At 35.8% G+C, this 8,055-nt stretch overlaps 1 long non-coding RNA gene across 1 annotated transcript; it reads right to left on the minus strand.

The window, feature by feature from the left end:
* Nucleotides 1-7,264: 7,264 nt before the first annotated feature.
* On the minus strand, nt 7,265-8,055 carry LOC128869160 (uncharacterized). The gene is made up of 3 exons (XR_008455211.1): nt 7,980-8,055; nt 7,649-7,909; nt 7,265-7,586 (listed from the first exon to the last, which is right to left on the minus strand). It is a non-coding gene; the product is annotated as an uncharacterized LOC128869160 (long non-coding RNA).

The raw sequence follows: 8,055 nt of genomic DNA on the forward strand, positions 1-8,055 counted from the left end.
CATCGACTTTTTCAACGATAGGTCGACCGGAGCGAGGTGCATCTTTCACATCGAAATTTCCAGAACGGAAGCGAGCGAACCATTGATGTGCTAAACGAACTGATACAGCATTGTCTCCGTAAACTTCACAAATTTCATTGGTGGCTTGCGTGGCATTCTTCCCTTTTTTATGCAAAAATTAGAAAATATAGCGAATTTCTTCATTATTTTCACTCATTTTTGAACAGCTATAACTTTTTTTCAACTTCTCCGAATTTAATTTTTTTTTGGTTAAATGAAGCTTAAAATGTCACCTTTCTAACACCTTATGATATGACACAATGTGATTGGTAGCACTGGATATAGATGACTCCAACGACATCTATTGACGAAATACGAAAAGACTTTTTCGACTACCCAATATTAATGAAAGTAAAGGGTTTTTCAATAACAGGTGTTATTTTTAATAGCCCGCTATTTCGGTAGATGTCACTTTTGAAGCTGTAATTGTGTGATATTTGACAAGTAGAAACTACGCCATTAATAAGAATGGAACGATACACGCTTAAACAACGTATTAAAATTATTAAAATTCACTATAAAACTTATGAAAATTTGGCAGAGACGGTTCGTAAAACTCGAACATTTTTGGGTCATCGTGAAGCACCTTGTCGGACCGAAATACAGAAATTGATGAAAAAATTCGAGTTGTTGGGACAAGTTAGTGATGTGAAGAATAAAACCCGTGCACGTTGCTCAAGAACAGCCGAAAATATTGCTGTTGTAGCCGAAAGTGTTGAAGAAAACCCAAGTTTGACCATTCCTCTTCGTTTTTTTGCAATCAGGCATTCCACAAGCGTCATTACACCGTATTTTGAATAAAGATTTAGGTTCTAATTCTTATAAAGTCAAGTTAACACAAGAACTCAAGCCGGCCGATCATCAACAACGTAGAGTCTGTTGATTGGGTCGTTGAAATGCATGAAAATGATCCGGAATGCCATCGAAAAATCATCTTGAGTGAGAGATGAATTGAGAAAATCGAGAGAAAATTAACGATTTTTTATGGCCGGAATTGGATGGTATTGATCTGAAAACAACGTTTATTTTCAACAAGACGGCGCTACGTGCCACACAAGCATAGGCATTGAAACCACTTATCTTTTATCAAAATAACCACTCTTATTGGAAAACTCTTTACTTTGCTCGTAAATTATCAGCTCGAACTTAACAATGAATTTGTTTTTGTTATGATTTTTAATATTTGAAACTGTTCAGCGCCATCGCGGGTAAATAAACGGCCATGTTACAGCTGCGCCTATGGATGCATTTTGTTCTTGTAGTCGCTAGGCTTAGAAATTTAGTTTTAGAAACAAACGCATTTGGAGGCATAGAGTGAGTGTATACGGTTATATGTACATACATATGTATAAGCGAATATGCATTGTTTTGCTTAGAACAGAAACATCTCCGTACATACATTGTCCCAACATATGTATTCACATATGCATACATACATATGTATATGTAAATGCATACGGCTTAGATGAGTTTTATTTGCATATATTAGGAATATGTTTGTTTATTTGCTATATTTATTTGTTAACTTTATATATGCGCTGTGTTATGAGGCAGGTCAAAATTTTTTCCTGCCCACATAAATATGGATGGTAGATGTTACATGTATTCAACACTTTGTTGTATCTACATATATGAATATACATAATAATTTAAAAAGTACAACATATTGTTGAACACTAACCCTTGATGTAAATGAATGTCGATGATGATGTCGATATTTTGAAATAATTTTGATAATACACTTAATATCAATACAATTTAGTTAATTTGATAGTTAAAATTTCACATCATGCTTGCATATATGTACTTAGAATTAATTTATTCATCTCACAAGAAATAATCTATGTGCGCATGCAAAATTCCGAACAAATAAGCATGAAGAAAAATGTACAAGTCTGCTGTTATTTTATTTTGCCTAACACCAAATCATGGCATTTTACATTTCAATGCAAACGCTATATTTAATTCTGTTGACTACGCTCCGCTATGTTAACTCTCTTATGTAAACTTTTCCAAGGCCATGATGAAATAACAAAAATTTCTTAGCCGCGTTTTGTTAGCATTTGACATTTAACCGGCTCATTCATTCCTGAGCCTTCTCTATGAATTTACGTTCTCTGCGTTGTGTACTACACAAAGCTAACGTTATAATGATATAACATAGATACGTGGCTATAAGGAGAACACATATAGGTATATGTATGTATATAAATTGGTTTACCTGTAGGGGAAAACTGTTTGATGATTTATAAATTAAAAGTGGATTTGTTCGCAAATACGTACATGAAATTAGTTAATTTCATTTAAAATGTTCAACTTCCTTCAAAGTGCCTCTTGGCAAAGTGATCCATTTGTAATGTAACCCCCAATTGAAGCTGCCGTACACCAAAGAACTTGCGTTCTATTCAAACGTATCGGGACTAGTGAAATCCATAACCGGTACTGTTTTCTTGCTTCACTGCATGGACAATAGCTCAAGTCCACTGCTGGTTGACTTCAATATTTCATCGCTTTCCGCAGCATATGCATCTATCATACCAAGATCTGAAACATAAATTGAAAAATATAAGATATAAATATTGCATACTTCTAAACAACTTTTTAAAATACTTACACAAATTAAACTAATTATTATTATTTTAGTTTTTTTAAATACTTCAGGCAAATTGCCTGAAGTGTTCTTTATTATTCTGTGGTTTATTACGAACTGACCTTTTAAAATTTATAATTATAATTTAAACTAACTTGAAAGCCTTTTCTTAGGAAATCACCTAGACATATCGTCAGCGGTTTTTATGTGAACGGATATTAGTGAAATAGGAATATTTCGTAAACAAGTGCAGAATATACTTTTGTATGTACGTTCATATATATATATGTACATATATATATAAGTGGCGCTTACACCCTTTTTGGGTGTTTGGCCGAGCTCCTCCTCCTATTTGTGGTGTGCGTTTTGATTTTGTTCCACAAATGGAGGGACCTACAGTTTCAAGCCGACTTCGAACGGCAGATATTTTTTATGAGGAGCTTTTTCATGGCAGAAATACACTCGGAGGTTTGCCATTGCCTCCCGAGGGGCGACCGCTATTAGAAAAATGTTTTTCTTAATTTTGATGTTTCACCGAGATTCGAACCTACGTTCTCTCTGTGAATTCCGAATGGTAGTCACGCACCATGTGTAGAAGTCCACGCAAGTGGTGAAAGTTACTGATCAAAATTCACTTGGGAGTGGCCAGGACGATTCTTCTACATATGGTTCAAGCAGCTCACAACTTCCGCGATTAGCCCACGTATCCTCTGGGTAGCTTCCGAACACCCGTTCGGGAGTGAGCTAAGTGAGAAGGGGAAGCATTCCTGGATAGCTGTGGTAAAAATCCCCTCAATGAAAAGCATAACAAAGCCTCGGATGAGAACTACCTTTACTGATGACGACCCCTGCAAACGAAATAAGGAATAATTTGAGGGCATGCACCTGAAATGTCCGGTCCTTTATTGGGGGAGGTGCCTCTGCCCGGCTGGTTGATGTCCTCGTGAGAGTAAAGGCTGACATCACTGCCATTCCAGAAATGCGATGGACGTGGCAAACTCTCCGAGCCGTTTGATACCAAACGAGGTTTCAGACTGGGTGACTCGCTGTCGTGTGACTTCTTTAACCTGATGTTGGAGAGCACCGTACGAGCAGCAGAACTTAATCCCTCACACACAATATTTTATAAGAGCGTACAATTGTTGGCGTATGGTGATGATATTGACATCAGCGGCCTTTACAACCGCACTGTTAGTTCTGCCTTCTCCAAACTGGATAAAAAGGCAAAGCGAATGGTTCTGGTGGTGAACGAGGACAAAACGAGGAGGTACTTCGTCTTCAAACAAACAGTCGGCGCACTCGCGTATCGGCACCCAAACAAAAACTAACACTCTTAAAAAAAAAAAAACCGCACTATTTCAAAACCGCATAAAAAGAGAATCTACTGTATTGGCAAATTGTAGTATGATTATAAGATGAACATGCTTAACGTAGAATACTGAGTTGTTTTTAAATTAATTAATGCATGCTTCATATTTCAAAGGTTCATTGCATGAGCTGCACAAGCTGACAACAAGCATTTTTCGGCATGTGCCTAAATTGTTTGTCCGCACACTCAGTGGAATCAAATTACATTTCTCTTTGTTGTTAAAATTTGTTAAATAAACGTTAAGTAAACATGTGTTATAGAATATGTAGAAATAAGTAAAATAAGTATAAAAACTCGACCATATCTTAATGATCAATCAATAAATATTTGACAATACAACCTGCCGGTTATCCAGCATTGGTTATCAAACAGAAAATCGTCTTTTATTTATTACAAAATAATTCAACGCGAAATATTCAAATACTGACTATTTTCGAATGGTCGAAAAGATTGGCCTACAAGCGGCTCGTTTTATTGGGTAGTCGAAAAAGTCTTTTCGTATTTCTAATCAAACTTCAACTCATTTTGTTTTATATTGATAACGAACTTTATTAAACCAAATATGTACCATTTTGGTCGACCACCTTTGCGAAAAGTAATTTTCACAGTCTTCTCTTGAAGCCAACTTTACTCCATTAAGGGAGTTCTGCAGTGACCGAAAGAAATGGTAGTGCGATGGTGCAAGGTCAGGGCTATATGGTGGATGCATCAAAACTTCCCAACCAAGCTCTCCCAGTTTTTGCCGAGTCATCAAAGATGTGTGTGGCCTAGCGTTGTCCTGATGGAAGACGACGCTCTTTCTGCTGATCAGTTCTGGCAGTTTTTTTTCGATTGTTTGCTTCAATCTCATCAGTTGTTGACAGTAAAGTGTAGAATCAATCGTTCGAGCAGGCTGGAGCAGCTCATAGTGGATGATTCCTTTCCAATCCCACCAAACACACAGCATAACCTTTCGAGGCGTCAATCCTGGCTTTGCGACCATTTGTTGAGCTTCGCCACCCTTGCACCATGATCTCTTTCGCATATTATTGTCGTATTTGATCCACTTTTCGTCTCCTGTTACCATTCGCTTCAAAAATGGTTCGATTTCATTTCGTTTCAGCAAAGAATCGCAGATGTTAATTCGGTCCATTAAATTTTTCACAGAAAATTCATGTGGTACCCAAACATCGAGCTTCTTTTTTAACCAGCCTTTTTTAAATGGTTCAAAACCGTTTGATGATGAATGTTTAGTGCCTTGGCGATGTCATGGTAGCTTATGTAACTGTCCTGGTCAGTCTTTTCCATCATTTCATCGACTTTTTCAACGATAGGTCGACCGGAGCGAGGTGCATCTTTCACATCGAGATTTCCAGAACGGAAGCGAGCGAACCATTGATGTGCTAAACGAACTGATACAGCATTGTCTCCGTAAACTTCACAAATTTCATTGGTGGCTTGCGTGGCATTCTTCCCTTTTTTATGCAAAAATTAGAAAATATAGCGAATTTCTTCATTATTTTCACTCATTTTTGAACAGCTATAACTTTTTTTCAACTTCTCCGAATTTAATTTTTTTTTGGTTAAATGAAGCTTAAAATGTCACCTTTCTAACACCTTATGATATGACACAATGTGATTGGTAGCACTGGATATAGATGACTCCAACGACATCTATTGACGAAATATATTACGAAAAGACTTTTTCGACTACCCAATATTAATGAAAGTAAAGGGTTTTTCAATAACAGGTGTTATTTTTAATAGCCCGCTATTTCGGTAGATGTCACTTTTGAAGCTGTAATTGTGTGATATTTGACAAGTAGAAACTACGCCATTAATAAGAATGGAACGATACACGCTTAAACAACGTACTAAAATTATTAAAATTCACTATAAAACTTATGAAAATTTGGCAGAGACGGTTCGTAAAACTCGAACATTTTTGGGTCATCGTGAAGCACCTTGTCGGACCGAAATACAGAAATTGATGAAAAAATTCGAGTTGTTGGGACAAGTTAGTGATGTGAAGAATAAAACCCGTGCACGTTGCTCAAGAACAGCCGAAAATATTGCTGTTGTAGCCGAAAGTGTTGAAGAAAACCCAAGTTTGACCATTCCTCCTCGTTTTTTTGCAATCAGGCATTCCACAAGCGTCATTACACCGTATTTTGAATAAAGATTTAGGTTCTAATTCTATAAAGTCAAGTTAACACAAGAACTCAAGCCGGCCGATCATCAACAACGTAGAGTCTGTTGATTGGGTCGTTGAAATGCATGAAAATGATCCGGAATGCCATCGAAAAATCATCTTGAGTGAGAGATGAATTGAGAAAATCGAGAGAAAATTAACGATTTTTTATGGCCGGAATTGGATGGTATTGATCTGAAAACAACGTTTATTTTAAACAAGACGGCGCTACGTGCCACACAAGCATTGAAACCACTTATCTTTTATCAAAATAACCACTCTTATTGGAAAACTCTTTACTTTGCTCGTAAATTATCAGCTCGAACTTAACAATGAATTTGTTTTTGTTATGATTTTTAATATTTGAAACTGTTCAGCGCCATCGCGGGTAAATAAACGGCCATGTTACAGCTGCGCCTATGGATGCATTTTGTTCTTGTAGTCGCTAGGCTTAGAAATTTAGTTTCAGAAACAAACGCATTTGGAGGCATAGAGTGAGTGTATACGGTTATATGTACATACATATGTATAAGCGAATATGCATTGTTTTGCTTAGAACAGAAACATCTCCGTACATACATTGTCCCAACATATGTATTCACATATGCATACATACATATATGTAAATGCATACGGCTTAGATGAGTTTTATTTGCATATATTAGGAATATGTTTGTTTATTTGCTATATTTATTTGTTAACTTTATATATGCGCTGTGTTATGAGGCAGGTCAAAATTTTTTCCTGCCCACATAAATATGGATGGTAGATGTTACATGTATTCAACACTTTGTTGTATCTACATATATGAATATACATAATAATTTAAAAAGTACAACATATTGTTGAACACTAACCCTTGATGTAAATGAATGTCGATGATGATGTCGATATTTTGAAATAATTTTGATAATACACTTAATATCAATACAATTTAGTTAATTTGATAGTTAAAATTTCACATCATGCTTGCATATATGTACTTAGAATTAATTTATTCATCTCACAAGAAATAATCTATGTGCGCATGCAAAATGCCGAACAAATAAGCATGAAGAAAAATGTACAAGTCTGCTGTTATTTTATTTTGCCTAACACCAAATCATGGCATTTTACATTTCAATGCAAACGCTATATTTAATTCTGTTGACTACGCTCCGCTATGTTAACTCTCTTATGTAAACTTTTCCAAGGCCATGATGAAATAACAAAAATTTCTTAGCCGCGTTTTGTTAGCATTTGACATTTAACCGGCTCATTCATTCCTGAGCCTTCTCTATGAATTTACGTTCTCTGCGTTGTGTACTACACAAAGCTAACGTTATAATGATATAACATAGATACGTGGCTATAAGGAGAACACATATAGGTATATGTATGTATATAAATTGGTTTACCTGTAGGGGAAAACTGTTTGATGATTTATAAATTAAAAGTGGATTTGTTCGCAAATACGTACATGAAATTAGTTAATTTCATTTAAAATGTTCAACTTCCTTCAAAGTGCCTCTTGGCAAAGTGATCCATTTGTAATGTAACCCCCAATTGAAGCTGCCGTACACCAAAGAACTTGCGTTCTATTCAAACGTATCGGGACTAGTGAAATCCATAACCGGTACTGTTTTCTTGCTTCACTGCATGGACAATAGCTCAAGTCCACTGCTGGTTGACTTCAATATTTCATCGCTTTCCGCAGCATATGCATCTATCATACCAAGATCTGAAACATAAATTGAAAAATATAAGATATAAATATTGCATACTTCTAAACAACTTTTTAAAATACTTACACAAATTAAACTAATTATTATTATTTTAGTTTTTTTTAAATACTTCAGGCAAATTGCCTGAAGTGTTCTTTATTAT

Source organism: Anastrepha ludens, chromosome X, assembly GCF_028408465.1.
Source record: "Anastrepha ludens isolate Willacy chromosome X, idAnaLude1.1, whole genome shotgun sequence".
Taxonomy (NCBI): domain Eukaryota; kingdom Metazoa; phylum Arthropoda; class Insecta; order Diptera; family Tephritidae; genus Anastrepha; species Anastrepha ludens.